This window comes from Acanthochromis polyacanthus, chromosome 6 (assembly GCF_021347895.1).
Source record: "Acanthochromis polyacanthus isolate Apoly-LR-REF ecotype Palm Island chromosome 6, KAUST_Apoly_ChrSc, whole genome shotgun sequence".
Classification (NCBI taxonomy): domain Eukaryota; kingdom Metazoa; phylum Chordata; class Actinopteri; family Pomacentridae; genus Acanthochromis; species Acanthochromis polyacanthus.
This window is the reverse complement of record NC_067118.1, coordinates 709,828-730,104: the sequence shown is the minus strand read 5'-3', so window position 1 is coordinate 730,104 and position 20,277 is coordinate 709,828. Positions and strand designations below refer to the sequence as shown.

The 20,277-nt window shown below is 37.3% G+C and overlaps 1 protein-coding gene across 1 annotated transcript in view; it reads right to left on the bottom strand.

The window, feature by feature from the left end:
- LOC127534433 (tumor necrosis factor receptor superfamily member 14-like) overlaps positions 1–20,277 on the bottom strand; it is a 219,590-nt gene that overhangs the window by 192,367 nt on the left and 6,946 nt on the right. The window contains exon 2 of the mRNA XM_051949629.1: positions 19,950–20,038. The gene's annotated coding sequence lies outside the window, so the exon portion shown is untranslated. The remainder of the gene's footprint in view (positions 1–19,949; positions 20,039–20,277) is intronic.

Here is a 20,277-nt window from a genome sequence, read left to right as displayed (position 1 = left end):
AAACAGCCTTGAAGACAAAACAAAACAAAAATCCAAAACAAACTGAGCACAAAGTGTCCAAAAAGAGATGTAAAATGACCAAGATGAAGCACAAACTTGTAACAACAATAAAGAAATGTAAAATGAGACAGGAGTGGCAAAAATTTGACACAAAAGTGTCCAAAAATTGAACAAAAAAAACCCTAAACAGGTGCAACATTAAGAAAATGAGACAGAAAATGAGCAAAAGGAACTAACAAGATGAACAATTTGAAACAAAAACACACTTAAAAACACACAAAATGACCACCGTTTGTTGTATGCTGTTCCTTTGCTCTCAAAATAATTCTATTTTTTTCCGACTTCCTTGTTCTGTTGTCTTCAAAACTGTGTGCAAAGCTCTGAGAGTTGGCGTATGAAGGCTGACAACTCCCTGAATTTAAATGCTTAATGTAATTGTGTTATCTTTTTATCAATTCTTCCAACTAAAACTAAAGTATAGAATAGAATCCATTCTACAATCCAGGAGGATACAAGAGGACTATTCTAATTGTAAGAAATTAAATACCTCTAAACGGCATATTTAATATTATACTAGAATAACTGTTACTGTCTACAAACGACAGTAAAACATAGCAAAGAAGAGTATTTGAGTATTTCTGTATGAAAACCAACACTTTAAAAATTTTTAAAACAATGATCTTGTACCAGGGCTACACATCTGGCATTTGTAACCAGCAAAGCCCCTAAAAAATCTGTGAAAAATTAAAGCAGAAGTGTACAGACCTCCTGCTTCTCCTGTTTTAATATGGCGGGTATATTTTAAAACTGTACAAGGCTGACCTCTAGTGGCTGAACTCAGTATCCAGTCACAAAAGTACTCATCATTTATGACATTAATTTCAATTTATGAATCCCCCTGTCAACAAAATGATCAGAGGAGAAAAAATTGTACACAGATCATACCGTTCATATAGAATATGATTAAGAATCAGATTAAACATCTGGGGCTTTAAAGCCCATAGAATATCAAAAACTCACTTATACAAACCTAAAGAGATGGGAGGATTAGGGCTACCTTGTTTCCAACATTATTACTGGGCTGCAAATCTAAGGGCTCTTGTTTACTGGCAGGAAGATTATAACCTGGAAGTTTCAGCAGATATTCCAGCTTGGGTTGTAATTGAAAAGAAATGCATTATTAATAGTTCACCGCGTCCACTCCTTTTCTAAACATCCAGTTTGCCCACAGGCACAAAGGTGAACAACCAGATAATTTCAAATTGTTTCAGAATCTGGTCACAAATTAAAAAGTATTGTAAGTTGTCTGGCACCTCCATTCACCACAATCATGCATTCCCTCCATCACTTTCAGATGCAGCTTTTGACAGCTGGAGGTTAAAAGGCATAGTCACTTTAAAAGACCTGTACATTAATAAAAAATTTGCCTCCTTTGCCCAGCTAAAAGACAAGTTCTCTCTCCCATCAACATACTTTTTTAGATATTTAAAAATCAGAAACTATGCCCGCAAAGGTTTGGTCTAAAACTTTGTCAAAATATTTCATGAACATGTTAACTTTAATACGCAATCTTTGAGGTCAGCCTGGAAGAAAGAGTTGGGGTTGCAGATTGATGATAAGGATGTCTGGGAGGAGAGCCTCAGCAGAATACGCTCCTGTTCCATTAATGCTAGGCACCAGTTGATTCAATTTAAGGTGATGCAGACTATATTACTCAAAAGTTAAATTAAATAGAATTTATCCTACGATCTCCTCTCTGTGTGACCGGTGCAGATCTGCTGATGGTTCTCTAACCCACCTTTTTTGGACTTGCCCAAAACTGCATAACTTTTGGTGTGAAATATTCAAGTGGTTTTCTGAAATCTATGACTGTGTGTTTAACCCTGACCCACGGGTAGCATTATTTGGATATTCTCTGTCCTTACAAAAGCACAGCCTCTCAGTGCAGAGCACTATTATGTATGGAATGATAATTTCTAAGAGACTGATTTTAAGACTCTGGAAATCGGACACTGTGCCTCAGTTCAAGGCATGGCTGATGGAACTAACTAGCTTACTACACATGGAGAAAATCAGATACAGTGTCATGGACAATCTTAATAGATTTTACACCATATGGCAACCATTCTTGGATCGTCTTGCCCGGCCTGGTGGACACTCCAACATACCCCCAGTGGCCCACTCAGTTTGACTTGAAAACCTGTTGATCTGTGATGCTTTAGTGATGCAACATTGTATTTTGCTGCCCTCTGTATGCCCAGTTCTGTTTTTGTTTTTGTTAGTCTTTGTCCAGTTTTGTTTTGTTTTGTTTTGTTTTTTAAGATAAAAAACCTTAATAAAAATACTGTTCCAAAAGAATCAGATTAAACATGTGACTAACAAAAGAAAATGCTGAATATATCTACTGTAAATAAAGATATCCACAGATAAACTGTAAATTATATATATATATATATATATATATATATACATATATATGGCATGCCGTTTAGGAAATTATATATATAATGAAAGTCGATATATATGTAATGAAACTTGATATATATATAATGAAAGTCGATATATATATAATGAAACTTGATATATATATAATGAAACTTGATATATATATAATGAAAGTCGGAATATAGAATGTTCAGATTTTGATTCCATCTATTCAAAGTTTCATTCCATATATTCAGACTTTTTCCTACTGAGCCCTGGAAGGACATGGCAAACAAAAACAGGAACCTTATTGGACATTTGCTCTTCAGATGAGCTCTTCTGTGATTATCTATCTGTCTTCATGGTTGTCACAGGGAACGGCGACTACGTTTGAGAAAACAGGTAATTTTTAGAGATGTTTTGATTCTGAACACTGAACGTGTTAGCATTAGCTTAGCTACTTAGCTTCAACTACATTTGCATCCCTACATAGCTTAAAGGTTAAACAACTGCACCATATGTTGATGATAATGATAATATCTATGTTTATCTTTATTGCTGGTCTTAAGGCTAATTACGAGGCAGAGGTCAGCTGCTGCCTGGACACATCCATGATCACGCCACTGGTGGGACACAATTGTACTGGATTTCAGCTGAAGGCTGCTGTTCTGTCCAAACTGAGACATTTTTATTGTGACATACCCTCCACTGTTGTTAGCTTTTGATTCAATAATTTTTTTTGAGATGAGGAAATCACTATTGCATGTTTCTAGTTAAATACCCTGCTTTTATGATATATCACTACAGCATGCACTTTTTATATTTTCCATCAATTTCACCCAAAAGTTGAATAACTATTTGTGAGCAGTGTATGTAGACACATAATAGAAGCACATTTCAATAATATATCTGCTGCAGTAGTGCAGTTTATCTACCTAGATTGGTGTAACAGTAAAAAAAAAAAAAAACAACATATGCTACTGATGTTTCTGACTAAAATCTGCTTGAAAAGCACAACTGCTTATCTGTCAAAATGTGTGTAACAAAAGTGTGCACTGAACACTGAATAAAGTCTCTGTAGATTATAGACAAAATTTGCATCTCTCATCACAAATTTCTGTTTATTCACCCAAAGTGCATGAGTAAAATACAAAACAGGTGAAGTACTAAAAAAGATTTATTTTCTAGAAAAGCCAATAGTCAACAATGCAGTTTAATTCTGGGACAGTTGCTCCAGCACCGACACCATGCGTCCCATCAGTGCAACCAAGGCTTTCATTCATCTTCTGGATGTTCTGGAGCATGGCAGAGGTCACGTCTTGGTGTCTTCCGATCTGTTCCAAGAACCGTTCCTCTGACCTCTCCAGATACTGCAGAGGATCCACAGCAGCTTCCTGGTTCCCTTTTCCTGCATAAAAGCACCAAAAAGTACTAGTTGTCAGTAATTATTTTCTATTTTCATAAACACAGTTAACTTAAAGTAAATGTTCTATTTTGTGATTTTAGGATGGGTCAAAAGATAACATACTGATCATGTTGATGTCTGCATAGTCTAAACAGATCTTACTTGATTTGGTCTGTAGAGAGGAGGACAGCGTGGAGGAGCTGCAGGACGGAACCAGTAAAGCTGCAGACTAGTGCTCCTGGTAACTGGACCTCATCATCCAAGGCCGACAACTAAATAAAATGAACAAGACATGCTGTTGATAGCATCTGTAATACAAATGATTTTATCCATTAACTGATTTATTGCTTTGTCCATACAATGTTAGAAAGTGTTACAAATAATACCTGTAATAATTTCCAACAGTGATAAATGCCTTGTTTTATTTTACAACAAAAAACACCAAAAGCATCTGTGTATAAGAAATCAGTGCATTGGATTTCCACATCTGCAAAGCTAGAAAATCACACATCAGAAATTTACCTTGAAATTATGAAAATAGCTGCAGATGACCAGTACTCTTTACTTCATTGTGTTAACTTGATCATTTGAATCAGTTTTTTAGACTTGTATATATATATATATCAACTTTCATTATATATATATCGACTTTCATTATATATATAATTTCCTAAACGGCATGCCATATTATATATATATATATATATATATATATATATATATATATATATATATATATATATGTATAATCATTTTCTGATATCCATCCATCCATCCATTCTCTATACACTGCTTCATCCTCATTAGGGTCGCGGGGGGTGCTGGAGCCTATCCCAGCTGACTCGAGCGAAGGCAGGAGACACCCTGGACAGGTCACCAGTCTGTCACAGGGCTACATATACAGACACACAATCACACTCACATTCACACCTACGGACAATTTAGAGTAACCAATTAACCTCAGCATATTTTTGGACTGTGGGAGGAAGCCGGAGTGCCCGGAGAAAACCCACGCATGCACAGGGAGAACATGCAAACTCCATGCAGAAAGATCCCGGGCTTTAATCCCTTCAAATTATTAAAATAATTGGCTTTACTGCCATTATCTGCTTCTCTAACATATACACACGTGGACAAAATTGTTGGTACCCCTCAGTTAAAGCAGGAAAAACCCACAATTCTCACTGAAATCACTTGAAACTCACAAAAGTAACAATAAATAAAAATTGATTGAAAATTAAATAATCAAAAACAGCCATTACTTTTGAATTGTTGATTAACATAATTATTTAAAAAAACAAACTAATGAAACAGGCCTGGACAAAAATGATGGTACCTCTATAAAAGATTGAAAACTATTTGACCAGAGTGACATGATTAACTCAGGTGTGTCATTTAATTGACATCACAGGTGTTTCCAAACTCATAATCAGTCAGTCTGCCTATTTAAAGGGAGACAAGTAGTCACCCTGCTGTTTGGTGAAAAGGTGTGTACCACACTGAACATGGACAACAGAAAGCGAAGGAGAGAATTGTCCCAGGACATCCGAAAAAAAATTATAGACAAACATCTTAAAGGTAAAGGCTATAAGACCATCTCTAAACAGCTTGAAGTTCCTGTGACAACAGTGGCTCATATTATTCAGAAGTTCAAGACCCACGGGACAGTAGCCAACCTCCCTGGACGTGGCCGCAAGAGGAAAATTGATGACAAATTGAAGAGACGGATCGTTCGAATTGTATCCAAAGAGCCCAGAGCAACCTCCAAAGAAATTAAAGGTGAACTCCAAGGCCAAGGTACATCAGTGTCAGATCGCACCATTCGTCGTTGTTTGAGTCAAAGTGGACTTCATGGGAGACGACCAAGGAGGACACCACTGCTGAAAAAAACTCATAAAAAAGCCAGACTGGAATTTGCAAAAATGCATGTTGACAAGCCACAAAGCTTCTGGGAGAATGTCCTTTGGACAGATGAGACCAAACTGGAGCTTTTTGGTAAGGCACATCAACTCTATGTTCATAGACTCAAAAACCAAGCATACGAAGAAAAGAACACTGTCCCTACGGTGAAACATGGAGGAGGCTCAGTAATGTTTTGGGGCTGCTTTGCTGCATCTGGCACAGGGTGTCTTGAAAGTGTGCAAGGTACGATGAAATCTGAAGACTATCAAGGCATTCTGGAGAGAAATGTGCTGCCTAGTGTCAGAAAGCTTGGTCTCAGTCGCAGGTCATGGGTCTTCCAACAGGACAACCATCCAAAACACACAGCCAAAAACACCCAAGAATGGCTGAGAGAAAAGCGTTGGACTATTCTAAAGTGGCCTTCTATGAGCCCAGATCTGAATCCCATTGAACATATGTGGAAGGAGCTGAAACATGCCATTTGGAGAAGACACCCATCAAACCTGAGACAACTGGAGCTGTTTGCTCATGAGGAGTGGGCCAAAATACCTGTTGACAGCTGCAGAACGCTCATTGACAAATACAGAAATCGTTTAATTGCAGTGATTGCCTCAAAAGGTTGTGCAACAAAATATTAAGTTATGGGTACCATCATTTTTGTCCAGCCCTATTTCATTAGTTTGTTTTTTTTAAATAATTATGTTAATCAACAATTCAAAAGTGATGGCTGATTTTGATTATTTAATTTTCAATAAATTTTTATTTATTGTTACTTTTGTGAGTTTCAAGTGATTTCAGTGAGAATTGTGGGTTTTTCCTTCTTTAACTGAGGGGTACCAACAATTTTGTCCACGTGTGTATTAGTGTGTGTGTGTTTACAGTGTTTGCAAAATACCTGTCCACAGTCGAGCTTAATATCAGAATATTCTATTACTGTTAATCCCGCTATGAATATTAAAATACGCCGAACCATTTGTCCTGTATCATAGCTACATGTATGATGTTGCAGCAAAAAAAATATAAAAAAATAAAAAACGCGTGAAAATCAGTTTAATATTCAGAGTTCAGATGGATTAAATGCGCTGGTGATTCAGCACATTCCAACATGTGACTTTAAACCAAACTACATTAGTTTAGCTTTGCAGCCCTACAACATGTGTTTTTATTTCATGAAGTCTTCTGGTCAAACTCATCCTCTACATCACCCACAATGCACTGCAACCACCAACACTTCAGTCAGAGGTTTCGTTGTGTTTACTCGAAGCAGCCGATGGAGCAATAAGAGGAAAGTTAACGTCTTTTTCAGTTAACCACCAACATTTTTACATTTTCAAAGTGATTTATCTTCAGACAAAACTGCTGCTGACTCAAGTGGCTAAAATTCAGTTTTCCATCTGCAGAGTGTAAAACTGGAGGAGTTCCCCTTTGATAGAAATCACATTCTTACTCTTTGTGTGACATTGTATTATATCAACAAAATAACACTAACTACTGTGTGCTGAGTTTTTGATGGTCAGCGTCGTGAGAACTGAGGAACTGAAAATTGCAAAACAGTATCACTTTGGGGAAAAAAAGAAACCTTTACATCAGCTCTCATTTCTTCATCTGACCAGCTCCCTGAAACTAGCTGCTGTTTCTGAAACCTCAAAATCAATCAAGTTCTTCACTGCATTCTGAGCTCCAGACTAACAACATGTGGATGACAGTGTGTTCATCTGCTCATCTTTGTCCTGGTTATGATCAGATTTTACTGCATCAACTGCTGCTAAAACACATGACTTCTGTGTTTCTCTGTTGTAAAGTCTTAGATTACTGTAGAAAGTCTCTGAGATAATTGATGTTATGTTTTGGCTCTATATAAATACACTTTAACTGAACTGTACTGAGCTTGTATACAGGGATACGGACAACCAGGTTGTTCATGTTTCATGTTTTTACCATGTTATGAATGTGATTAAAACCATGTTACTGCATGTGCACGTGATGGCACTAATAGGGCTTCAATAGAATGTATTTTAATTAACGTAGCATGGAAGAAGATCAGAACAACTGGTGTTCTCGGGGAAGACCTTTAGAGTTCTCTATTATTGTAGTTTATTGTGTAAACAGAATGAAGGGAAACAGCAGCTGATGACCTACAGTTTAACAGAAGTCTGCAAATGTGGTTCAGACTAGCTGCCAAACACACATGTACAGTGATTATATAAAAAAGTATTCATCTCTTTCAGAAGTTAAGGTGAAACCTAATTTCTACAAAGTAATATCAATTAATTAACAATAAATAATGTAAAATAACTAAATGCAATAGTATTTACCTCCTTCAAAGTGACTCATCTGATTCAACACAGGTGCCAAATCAGTGCCGAAAGTCAAACAATTAATGAAACTGAGAACATCTGAGGACAGTGCATATGTCTCAGTGGTTGTAGTATAAAGACAGATGTATCTGGACGATCTGGTCAGTGGTGAGTTAGTACTCCTGGATAGAACTACACCAAGAAGACAAAAGAACAGCTGAAGAAACTCCATGAAAGGGTTAAAAAAAAAAAAAAACATCAGACGGGATGGATACAAAGCAAATAAAAAAATTTCCAAGTCACTGAATATCCCTTGGAGGAGGGCTGTGCTGAGCCCTTTGGAGGGGCAGGTGCTCAGAGTTAAAAGGGAGCACATGCAGCATGAATTTGAAACACAATACAGAAACATACAACATAACTGGCTGAATTGTACCAACCCATATTGAAGAAGCATGTAACATGGAAGCAGTGGTTCAATGGTTAAGTCTCTGAGTTACTGATCAGAAGGTTGGTAGGTAGTTCAAACCCTGATGTGAACCTCGATAGCTGAATTTAGATCACCATTAGACACTGGACTGTTGAACTGTGACTGCTCTTCCAGGAGTCCTTGTTTTTAAATTTCATACCTTTTTCAGACATATACTATATAGCCACGGATTTGTTCCATGGTGCTTCATAATCTGCCCTGTATTATTCATAGTGCTAATAATAAAGTTTAAAAAAATGATACATAAATCATGTATTTAAATGTATTTGTGCGTTTATTCAGTTTGACTATCCACTTTGCACAAGACAACAAAGTTATAAAAGTTATATATTTTTATATTTGTGCATATTATCTTTAATTTGTCTCTATATACAAATGTTATAAACAAGTACTGAGATGAGCGGTTCAGAAAATCACAATTCATATTCTTCTAATTATTAATGTTATTGTATTTATACTGCAATAGTCCGAAATTATGTAAAATGCATGTACATAGTTTTCGTGAAATAACATAACCTATGCCTCATTGCCTCTAGAAAGAGGAAAAACAATGCAGCTCACTGACAGTAAAATAATTCATCTCTCTGATGCCCTTTGCCCATGACAAAAGAAACATACAGAAACAAAAAGAAGCCTGGCATACTTTATCCTCTCAGCACAAACTCTCAGTTACAAACTTCAGCAGCTGAGATAGGAGAGACTGCGGAAACAACTGCTGCCTTTACAACAGCAGCAATTTTCAAATAAATTTCTTGGTTTGCATCTAAAAATCTATAATCAGTGAGTATGTAAATATTTCACTGTATGTGCGTTGATGATTCTTTATCATTCTGTCTGGGAGCAGAGCAGTGGCAGCTGAGATGACCCAACTCCAGCAAGAAGTCAGCTGCAGCAAATGAATTACAATCATCTGGTGTGGTTCCATCAAACTGCACAACAGAGCTTCTGTTTTATAAAGAATGAATGAATGAATGATGAACGAACTGAGAAAAAATGAACAAAGATGACAAACATGCTGCTATGTCGTGTGGGAAGTCAGTCAGTCATGGGATTTTGGTGTGGGAGTCTGTAGGTGCTGATCGAATATGGAAATGTTTGTTGGAAAAAAAGCATATTATAGCTTGTAAGTGCTGTTGAGATAAAAAAAAACTAAAGAAAATGATGAGTGAGAAATAGGTGGAAAGTCTGTGTGAAGGTAGAACTGAAAAGATAAAGAGATGAGTCTTAACAACCAGTTACATGACCCAGGGGTCGCATTCAGGTGATAAAAAGTAGTGTATCCAGAACTGTGCCATGTGGTACACATTTTGCAACAGGAACAGGATAAAATCATGAAAGAGGGCTGTCTCCTTTATGGGTTTTAAAATGTTGCTTTAACATAGAAACATCTTAATCAAGGCGCAGCTTCACATTTTGCAACTCAGTTTTGCAACAAAACCTTTCCAATGTTTCCAATTTGTTGTGATGAAATTGCGGGAGACAGTGACAATTGCTAAAAAGCTGCATTATTTCCAGCTTGTAGGACTTTTTCAACACTGTAATTGACAATATTTATTCCAAAATTAATTATTTTGCGTTCCAACGCATTTACACAAAAGCTGGCACACCATGGTGGGACATTAGCAGCAGCCAGATACTGGTTTAACCTGAAGTGGTTGGTAGATTTGCAGCACAAAATGATAATTTACTATTGAATGAATCATATTTGGACCTATCTGTCAGTGGCTTAAAAAGTTAATTTCACTTCCTGGCACACACACGCTCACGGCTTGTCACGTCAATTAACAAGAAAAGCACTGAGAGAGCACAGTACTCCACCAAGACTGTTCATTACCTGACCTTGCACTGAACACAGGTGTGTGTTCTGCATGTGTACGTACCGAATCGCGGGACCTAAATATGTAGCGGGCGACGGGAATTGATGGGAACCAGAAACACCTCCACAATTTAATCAGTTGTTCCTTGTGTCATTTCCAATATGTCCACAGTGGTAGAATTGCAGTAGGATCGCAATCATGTGATCGTCAGCAGGCTGCTGAGGTAGCGTTCACTTGTTGCCATGGTTACCGTGCTGCAATCAGACCAAACTTTAAGCCGTATCATGGGCGAAGTCTAATCATTTGGTCCTTGTGTCATTTCTGACCGACCCAGAAAATTTCATTCAAATCCCCGAGTACGTTTTTGAGTAGTGTTGGTAACAGAACAATGATTCACACACACTGATCGTCACATAACTCTGCCGTGTTCTTTGGTGGAATAAATAATCTAATTTACCTCATTCTTTCAGTGCTCTAACAGATCTTGATGCAACAGTTTCCATCATGGTGATTTGTCTGGTCTGTTGATGCTGCTCTTCAGTTTAATTGATAAACTGGTGGGAATTTGAATCTACAGCAGTGTTTAATCAGCTCACAACAAATGTTCTCACAACACTGGTGAACAATATTTGCAAGCTACAGAAAAAGGTAAATCCAATGCTTAAAGAAAGTTTAGAATTTTAAATAATGCTCCAATAAGATTAAAAGTTGACTAACGTGCTGTTTAAATTTCAACATTTAGAGGATGTTTGGAAGATGTGTTATGGTCATGCTCCTGCTCCTGCCCTTTTCCTTCCTTTCCCCATTGTTGCCCTTCTGTGTGTGTTTTGGCTTGTTTACCCCTGGCTCCCTCTGTTTGTTGTCTTTCCCTCCTGTCTCTCTCCCCCGGTCGCTCGCCCTCTGGCTCTGCCAGCTGATTGCTGCTGTGGGCGTCAGCTGCAGGCAATCAGCTCAATTCCACTCACCTGTTCCCCCTCAGCTATATAAGCTCTGTTCTTCCCCTCAGTCTCTGCTGGATCGTTGCCTTTGTCACAGCCTCTGTCCCCTGCAAGATTTTCTACCTATGGACTACTTCTGCTTTTGGACTTTGCTGCTTTTTCCCCTTTGTGGATTCCCTCCTTGGACTCTATTTGGATTAACCTCAGCCTGTTTTGCTCCCTTGATTAGTTACCTCCGGTTTCTGAGTATCTCCGCTTAGTTTTGCTATATAAGCATTTTGTTCCACAGCGTTAATTTAATTGTGTTTTTGGAGTTTTTCTTAATAAAAACCTTTTTTCAATATCACCATTTAGCCTGTCTATGTCTGCACTTGGGTTCTCCACCCTCCATCCTAACATGTTGTCAAATATGTTACAAAATAACAAAAGAGGAAATATTCACAAACCAATATTTAAAAAAAGTTTAAGATGTTATTGAGGCCTCAGATGACAGAGGGTTGTTTTATAAATAAAAATTCCTGTAATGTGTGAAACATAGCACATTATAATTGAAGTGTTCTGATGATGCTGTTGAGGGAACACATTATACAGTTGGTACAGAAAGTATTCAGACCCCAGAGTGAAAATTTTCACTCTGTGTCATTGCAGCCATTTGCCAAAATCAAAAAAGTTCATTTTATTTCTCATTAATGTACACTCAGCACCCCATCTTGACAGAAAAATAACAAATGTAGAATTTTTTTGCAAATGTATTAAAAAAGAAAAACTGAAATATCACATGGTCAGAAGTATTCACACCCTGTGCTCAGTATTGAGTAGAAGCACCCTTTTCAGCTAGTACAGCCATGAGTCTTCTGGGGAATTACGCAACAAGTTTTTCACACTTGGATTTGGGGATCCTCTGCCATTCTTCCTTGCAGATCCTCTCCAGTTCTGTCAGGTTGGATGGTGAACGTTGGTCGACAGCCATTTTGAGGTCTCTCCAGAGATGCTCAGTTGGGTTTAGGTCAGGGCTCTGGCTGGGCCAGTCAAGAACGGTCACAGAGTTGTTCTGAAGCCACTTCTTTGTTATTTTAGCTGTGTCCTTAGGGTCATTGTCCTGTTGAAAAGTGAACCTTCGGCCCAGTCTGAGGTCCTGAGCACTCTGGAAGAGGTTTTCCTCCAGGATATCTCTGTACTTGGCCGCATTCATCCTTCCTTCAATTGCAACCAGTCGTCCTGTCCCTGCAGCTGAAAAACACCCCCACAACATGATGCTCCCACCACCATGTTTCACTGTAGGGATTGTATTGGGCAGGTGATGAGCAGTGCCTGGTTTTCTCCACACATACGGCTTAGAATTAACACCAGAAAGTTCAATCTTGGTCTCATCAGACCAGAGAATCTTATTTCTCATAGTCTGGGAGTCCTTCATGTGTTTTTTCAAACTCGATGTGGGCTTTCATGTGTCTTGCACTGAGGAGAGGCTTCCGTCGGGCCACTCTACCATAAAGCCCCAACTGGTGGAGGGCTGCACTGATAGTTGACTTTGTGGAACTTTCTCCTATCTCCCGACTGCATCTCTGGAGCTCAGCCACAGTGATCTTTGGGTTCTTCTTTACCTCTCTCACCAAGGCTCTTCTCCCACCATTGCTCAGTTTGACTGGACGGCCAGGTCTAGGAAGAGTTGTGGTCGTCCCAAACTTCTTCCATTTGAGGATGATGGAGGCCACTGTGCTCTTAGGAACCTTTAGTGCTGCAGAAATTCTTTTGTAACCTTGGCCAGATCTGTGCCTTGCCACAATTCTGTCTCTGAGCTCCTTGGGCAGTTGCTTCCACCTCATGATTCTCATTTGCTCTGACATGCACTGTGAGCTGTAAGGTCTTATATAGACAGGTGTGTGCCTTTCCTAATCAAGTCTAATCAGTTTAATTAAACACAGCTGGACTCCAATAAAGAAGCAGAACCATCTCGAGGAGGATCAGAAGAAATGGACAGCATGTGAGTTAAAGATGAATGTCGCTGCAAAGGGTCTGAATACTTCTGACCATGTGATAGTTCAGTTTTTCTTTTTAATAAATTTGCAAAAATTTCTACATTTCTGTTTTTTTTTCTGTCAAGATGGGGTGCTGAGTTTACATTGATGAAAAATAAAATGAACTTCTTCGATTTTGGCAAATGGCTGCAATGACACACAGAGTGAAAAATTTCAAGGGGTCTGAATACTTTTCATACCCGCTGTATATGTACAAAACATTCCCACAATGTTGAATGATAAAGAAAGTTAATATTGGTCTGACAGTGTTATTGCTAAACATTTTTTAAAGTCTTCAAAAGACGTTATTCTACCTTTAACAATGTAGGAACTAAAAAAATTCTCGCTCATGAAAACGGAAATTTCTCAGAATGCTTTTAGAATGAAGGCTCGTTGTAGCATCTGTGTTGGAAAAAAAATTAAATTTAAGTTTACTTATCATGAGTGTAGAAAAACAGCCCGATTTCATCTTTGTGACATTCCTGCAATGTCCAGGTGACCTAAGAAGGTTGTAAAATGTGTAATGTGAGGAGTAACGAGCAATTGGACTAATGTAGTGGTGTAAAAACTACGAAACCTTTCTCATGCAGTGGACCAGAAGTACAATGTTGTATAAAATAGAAATACAAAAGTAAAAGAAAAGTACTGCGAATTTATGCTTAAGTCTAGTCATGAGTAAATGTATTCAGTTACATTCTATCACTGACAGCAGGTTGGGTTCAGGGTGAAAACAGTCAAATGCTTTATCTGCTCAGAACTTCTGCAGAAAATGGTAAGAAGGAGACTTTATCAGTAGAACACATGATTCAGTCACACAATGTCTTATCTGTTCTTGAGAAACAGAAAAAATACAAGCATCTAAATTCACAGAAAGACTATTTATTGTATCAGTGCTTACAGCTAAACTGAGGTCTGATTAAGTCACTTGAACACTGCTGGTATTTACTGGAACAAGACAAGTAGGGACTTGACTGAACATGTCATTGATATTAACCCCACTAGTCTGGTTTTCATCATATTTATCTGATCATTCCAGTTTGTTCATTCGTTGTAAGTGTAAGTGTAAGCATGTATATGGTCCTCTTAGGCAGTACTAGGAAACACTAAATACACTTTAATTTTGACACGGATGACACTCAGTTATATTTACACTTCTCACTTCTTCACTACCCATAGTGGAACATCATCCATGTTCCTGACAACATCCTCTAAATGTTGACACTGAAACAAATGAACTTTATAGGAGCATGAGCGGAAATGAACAGTTTCTTTAAAAAAATTATCAGAATTTGTAGGTAATGTTATCCAACGTTGTGAGAACGTTTCTTGCCAGTTAGATGGTTCTCCTTCCTGTTAAAGGGAGATTTTTATTCTCCCATGCGTCTGCAAAGAGATGCTCGCATGAAAAACATTTGGATTTGTTGAGTTTTTGTCATAACATAATATTCCAAGAGCTTCATCTTGTTATCTGAAAAGCCTGACATGACTTATGTTATGAACTGGTAGAAAATAAAACTACATGCTGTCTGTGATATGTGGAAAATCAACCCACATGAGGAAAAAGCACATGAAGGGGGAATTTACGGTACACTGACACATTTTCTGTTTCCTTCATACCGTAGGAGTTTTTGGGTCTATTTGAAGCTTCAGAGGGGATTCACTGTGTGTGGAGGTGATTCAATGACTTTGATTTTCTTACATGTCTCTACACGTTGATAGGTGTCACTAACAACATTCAGATCACATGCTAAACCGGTGTGGAGCATCGAAGATTCTCAAGTGTTTTTTCCCTCAAAGAAGCATAACTTTAATCAGAATTTTGTCAAATACTCATTTATGATTCAGGACATGAATCATCCCCGATGTCTGGTGGCTGCTGCTATAAGAAGGGAATTCATGTGATGTTTTACACCTCATGTCTCTTCCTGTTATTTAGTCTTGCCCAGTAAGAATAAAACTGAAAGAGAGCAGCAACAGTGATGAGAAAGTTTCCAGTTTGCTGGTTATGAGTAGAGAAACTTCTATTGAAGATAACCTGGAAGGAACCAAAAGCAGTGTATGAGAAATAAAGCAAATGTGATTGAATTAAGAAGCCACAACTTTTATAGGAACCACAATAGAACACTGTGATAGTGAACACATCACTGAGTACACATTTCGTTCCATAAGAAAGAATTATTTTTAATTATATTTACGTACACACAGAACAATACAAGTTAAGATAAAATAAACTTCATCTGGAAAACATACATGTTACAGCAGCTGGATACAGAAGAAGCATGAAAGAAGTGAAATAAGAAAATAAAAGTACAATAAGGCAAAAAATAAAGACAATGTACAAGCCACAACGAATTTACATTTGATAGGTACACAGATATGACATAATAAATGAATTATGTAATTTCTATTATTGCAGTCAAAATTTCACATGAGAGAAAAGATCAGTGTTAAAAAGTGTAATTACACAAAACATTCATGCATGAAAATTACAATGATGTTTGTATTTTCTGTCTGTTGATCTTTATCTGTAGAAAAGCATTTCTTTTATCCCTGCGGTGGTGCTTTAATCCTTCTATTGTTTAACATCCTGCCACACCTATTTGTCCTTGGTTTCCACCATTCTGTTCCCATCAAACACCCCCGCTTACTTCTCATCAGCTCTATAGTACTCTAAAGAAATCATTTTTCATCTTCTTGAGTTCTGACAACTTTCATCTTGTGGTTTAATTCACTTCATCTGCAGGACCGTACACGCTTACTCAGAATCACCAGAGTTTGCTCTAAAATCAGTGGACACACTGTCAGAGCCCTTTCTGTATATTGTGACCAGCCAATAACCTGCTCCACTGCTCACAGGATCCTACATGACCCCTCACACGCACTAGACTTAGTGTTTGAGTAGCTCCCATCAGGCCGTAGGCTAAGATGTCCACGCTGCAGAACACAAAGGAGGAAATCCACCTTTGTCTCCACAGCAGTCCAGCCTCTGAACTCTGACTACTCCCTGTCCAGACACTACACAAACCCCACAACTACGTGTACATAGCACCTTTGAGTGAAGCACAGAGCACTTTATTGACATGGAGAATCGCTGCAATTTTTACAAATTCTAAATTTAAATTTTAAATTATAGAACTTTGTGTCGGTTTTATTGTCTGATGTTCTGTTTGTTCTTGTCCTGGTTTTTGTTGCTGCTGCTCTTTATGCCGTTCAATTGCCCCTCAGGGATAACTAAAGTGTTTGAATTAAATTGAATTGAACTGAATTATAATAAAATTATGTTCAACCAACAAACTGCACTGAGTTCGAGGAATTGGCTTTTCCAATGATTGGTACCAAAAATACGTCAAGTTTTTAAGTTGATTATTCATAAAAATGAAGTTGTTCTTGTTTTTAAGATTACAAAATAAAAAAGTAAAAAATAAAAAGTTGATCTAGTTCAGTAATTTGACTTCAGAGATGATGAAAAATGGAACTAAAAAGCAAATTTCACTAAGTTATTTCAACTTGAATTTAGTTCATGTTGGAGCCAAATTGAGATTTATTTGATCTTCATACATTCTTTCTTTTTATGAGTATTTAGATGTAAATGGGAGAGAGAGAGCATGTGTGCCTCTGGGAAAATGTATGGCCATCGGTGGGTTAATCCCCATCTAGAGGAGACCCGAGAGTTTAACTCCACCTGGCTCAGGATGTTGTAAGTGGAGCTCAAGGGGAAGGCTTAAAAACCAGTTGCCACAGCATCTGGGTGTGGCTGAGGAAGGCAAACTGTTTTTTGACCATGTGGCTGCATCAAGGAACTAAGCCTTCTTTTTTTTAAAAAAATTTCAGTTTAAAACTTTATTTTATTTCAACTTACATTCAATTTATTCATCAACAATAAATGGTCAGTGGGACCAACTGGATTCACTCCTCATCTTTATTTGCATGTTGATGACGCAAACTTTGTTCCGCTAAGAACGCGTGGCTTGTGGCTGCTCAGACGTACTCTTCTACTTCAGCGTGGTCCAAAAATAACACCAGTATAGTCTATTTTTCAAAAAAATAATTGTCCAAACTCACAATTCTGAACGGATGTATCATCAATTTATTTACGTTCAGGAGTTCAACAAAATTAACAAAGAGCAAAGTCTTTCCAACAATCCACCACGACAGGCCATGGTCAAAAACAATTTACCTCCTGTTTTGTGCCACACCTGTGGCAATTAGTGTGGCCTTTAAATACACAGGTATCCAGGTCACAGTACCACTTGCTGGTTCCCAATTGAAATGGCTCCACGTGTCAAGACTGAATCCAACTCAGGCATCAGTAGTCGTCAAGCAGCAGACTAAAGGATTTTGCTGAAATTGCTGCTACAGTTTATAATCAACTAATGTGGAAATTTGAGTTTAAATTACCAACAATATTAAGCGAATGCAACATTATGATCCAGATCATTAGGTTGAATAGTTTTTTTTATCTTGCAGCCACTTTAAGTGGTGGAACATGTTTATTGAAATGTTAAGAATATAGATTTATCAACACACTAATGTTGAAAACTGTGTCAATATGGGAGTTAAAAATTTATAAACTGATATGGTTTAGTGAAGGTCACTAATGATCTGATTAATTGAGGTTCATTTCAAAATGTTTTGGTTATCAGGGTGAAAACAGTTAAAATAGTCCAGGAGAAGAGATACTGAAGAGAATGTGAGGAGAGAAAGTTCACCTAGAGGTAAAATATTTAATGTTTTAAACATTTAAGTTATGTCAGCGTGTGAAAAAAATCTAACTGCTGCAACTAATGTGACAATAAAATGTGTTTTTTTTCGTTGCTGCTTTAATTGCCATAGTTACTTAAATAATTAGGTCTTTAATGCATCCCTATGCACATTAATGCAACTGTTGTAAATATCCTGCAGTAAATAAAACAATAAATGAATAAATATGCTGTTACAGTGATGTTTAATTTTAGTAAATGATTAAAACTGGACTCCTACAAACAGCTGGAAGCAACAAACTAGACTTCAGCTCCTGTTAATAGTTTTTAGGTCTGTGTTTGTGAACTAAAAGCATTTTTTGAATCTGACTGATTCAGTCACGTGGACACTACAGCTGCATTCACTGAACCCTGGACATCAGAGTTTCAGTATGTGTTCACTGGAGACACCTGCTGGTAAAGATCAGTAAGAGCAGCTTCTGTGGAGTAAATATCATTCGCAGAACTTTGACCTGGACCCATAGACTCCTACATTTGGTGATGTTTTTCCAGAAACTGCATCCTAATTTTCTGGAGGCGTTCCTCGGCTATCTGACAGTTTACATTTGCTTCATTTCAACTGTCTTCCTCTGCAGTTTTGACCTTTTGCCTGTTTGTCAGGAAACTTTCTATTTCCTGCCTGATTCCTGAGTCATGACACTGTTTCAGTTTAAACTGAGCGATTATTAAAGTTACACAAACACCTCAGTTATTTACAGCTCAGTCAAAACACTTCAATCCTTCAAAACCGTGAAATGAAGATTTGAACACAGACTTTAATGTTCAGTGTGAAACTGTTTCCCTTCAGGCACAGCTGAGCAGCAAAATCCTGTTTGTTCTGGATCTGGAGCATTAATTTCAACAACGTGACATTTGAACATGTGACTCAGTCAAACTGGGATTCAAACATGATTTTTTCCCAAATAAAATCTGACATTTTTGTTGAAGAAGAGGCAGAAAATGAAATAACAGAACCACTGCATGTTAAATATTCATTTTCTCTGTGAGGTTAGATTCATTATAAACCTCTGACAATAAATAAATGCAGTTATTTTCACTCCAATTATAAAAACTTCAAGTAAAAATACTTCACAAAGAAACGATGGCAGTGAATTAAACAGTGCAAACTGAGAAAACTATTAAATCAGACTTTAACCAATTCAGTAATATTAAACAAAATAACACAATACTATATTTTCAAGATACAAAACTGGACAACTGAAATTACAAAGTCAATGTAGTTAAATAACTAGTTAATACATTTGATATTTATCAGAAACATTAGCACAATTAGAGTTTTAAAAATCATTTATGTCCACCGGGGGCGTCTTTCCTCAAATATCATTGTCTGACATTTTCACATATTACAGAAAAATGTTTTTGTTATTTTTTGTTCAAACTAATGGATAATCCTCCACATGACTCTCATGTTTACAGTAAAGAATAGTTTGTATTTGTATGTTCTATTCAAAAACCGCAGGACTGATTTTGTTCTGAAAAACACTTCCATTGATTTCTTCAGTTCAGTTAAATGACTCCAGATCTATTTTCACGCTAGTAAAGGACATTGTCATCCAGGAAAAGATGTGAAATTAAAACTTATTGTGTCTGCTGGTCAGGAAGGGATATATTTTGTGCGAATTTAAACAAACAGTGCATAATTTTCACAATCGTTTCAAACCGACTGTCATATTGCTGATGGTCCTTGAACTACTACTAGTCTTGTGATAGAGATTTAGGACTTGAAAGAACAAAAACGAACTTCTCATGCTTTTCACGTTTATGAGTTCATTAGAGATTTAATTAATTATATCATTACAATAACTGAGAGCAGAGTAAAAAAACATGAGATACACAAACTATGTATTTATGTTCAGAGGGTCAGATTTAAACACTGTATGAATTGCGTTGCCACGGAAACCTACCTGTATTCAGCCGGTGATGCAGAAAAAAAAATGCATCAATATGTTTTTATGTTTGGTCCTGAAGTCCGTTTCCACTGCTGGTACGGAAGCTGAAAGAACACAGATTAGAAAATTCACTGTTTTACTGGTATTTATTACAGAGAACATTCAATTTTAGTTTGAATTGGCCAAAAATTGAAGTGACTTCCTGCATTATGGGATAGTGTCAGACCTACATGCACTTTAATGCAATATTGTGTTTAAATATTCTACAATTCAACAATTCTACAATTTCATTTAGCAGACGCTTTTGTCCAAAGCGACGTACAACACAAGCAAGAATTCAAGA